Source organism: Octodon degus, unplaced genomic scaffold (assembly GCF_000260255.1).
Source record: "Octodon degus isolate 3935 unplaced genomic scaffold, OctDeg1.0 scaffold00020, whole genome shotgun sequence".
NCBI classification, from domain to species: domain Eukaryota; kingdom Metazoa; phylum Chordata; class Mammalia; order Rodentia; family Octodontidae; genus Octodon; species Octodon degus.
The window spans coordinates 435,434-437,126 of NW_004524596.1; the positions used below are offsets into that span (position 1 = coordinate 435,434).

General features: G+C 40.7%; 1 protein-coding gene across 1 annotated transcript in view; it reads right to left on the reverse strand.

Annotated features, from left to right (window-relative positions):
• Positions 1-1,693, reverse strand: part of Nlrc4 (NLR family CARD domain containing 4) — a 53,763-nt gene that overhangs the window by 20,051 nt on the left and 32,019 nt on the right. The window lies entirely within an intron of this gene.

Sequence of the window (1,693 nt, forward strand, 5' to 3'; positions counted from 1 at the left end):
GTGAGACCTTGTGGACCCTATAGTAAAATACATTAAAAAACAAAACAAAACAAGACAGCAAGGATGGAGGCATTGCAATATCTAATTTCAAAATAACTATGGACACTGGATGTGATGGCACACTTCTTTCTCCCAGCACTCAGGAGGCTGAGGCAGGATTATTTCCTTGAGTTAGAGCCCCACCTTGACTACATACTGAGTTCAAGGCAAGCCTGTGCTACATAGTAAGTGCTTGGTCAGGTTGGAGTACATCATGAGACTTTGTCTCAAAAATCAAAACAAAAAATTACTATGAAAGCCAATGTAGGGCTGGCCAAATAGCTCAGTGGATAAAGCAACTGCAAGTAGGTGCATGGGCCGGGGGTTCAATCCCTGGTCCTGCTGTGCTAATCCCACCCCCAGGCATGCTGAGGGGGCAATTAAGATTGGGCGTGGTAGCACATGCCTGTAATCCAGCTCTTGGGAGGCTGTAAACAGGTGGATCATTATGAGTCCAATCTAGTAGTGAGACCCTGAGCACTCTGTAGATCCTTCCCCAAAATACAAAAAAAAAAAAAAAAAAAAGAAAGAAAGAAAGAAAGAAAGAAAGAAAGAAAGAAAGAAAATAAATCAGTGTGAGAACATTTGAACAGTGCTACCAAGCAAAGGGATCTGACTGACATTGACTCCCACTCAGAGTAGCAGAATACACACCCTTTTCAAGTGTGCTTTACAGCAATAGATCACTTACTTTCTGGACCATAAAGGAAGTCTTAATAAAATTTTAGAACCATGATATGGATCATAATGCTGCTTGAACAAATGAACAACTATGTCCAAAATACGAGTACAGGTCATTTCTTGATGGCCCCAGTGGGAGTCCCTAAGTCTAATGCCACAGACCTTTGTTTCTGGCCTTGCTTATCAACTGAATATGCTCAAGTAGAAGACAAAGTTATTTTTCCCCTTATCAGTATCTCTCTTATTAGTAACAATAGCATTACATTCAAGTCAGTTCAAAGGATCTTTAATATTACAAGACTTTTTTCATTCATCCATCCATTCACTGGATGGGATCTTTCTTTGTTCCCCACACTGGCCTTAATCTCCTGGACTTAGGCAGTCCCTTGGTGTAGCCTCCTGAGCAGCTGGGACTACAGGTGCATACTACCCTACCCAGATTCAGTTTTGATAAACAGTAAACATTCAGATCCTTTGTGCATAACCAAAACTGGTTCAGCAAGAATCCAAAGTACATTGCTTTTTGCATTCTTTAGCAAACAATTAGGTAGTTTTCATACTCATCTGAGTTTCCATTTATAGTTAGGTTAATAGTTGAAAGTTTTTTGGTTTTTTTTTTTTGAAAGTTTTTAAAGAAGATACTGACACTAAGTAGAAACTGTGTTGTTTTTTTTTTTTTTTTGAAAGTTTTTAAAGAAGATACTGACACTAAGTAGAAACTGTGTTGTTTTTTTTCCCCCTTTGTCCTTTGTTGTCTTTTTCAGTGCTGAGAATCAAATCCAACACCTCATATGTGGTAGTCAAGAGTTCTATATTGAAGGGCTGGGCAGATAGTTCAGCGGACTAAAGCGCTTGCTTAGGCAGGGCACAGGGTCCGGGGTTCAATCCCCTGCATGCTGTTCTGGCCCCACCCCCGGGGTGTGCTAAAACAGTGACTGAGACTGGGTGTGGTGATGCACACCTGTAATCCCAG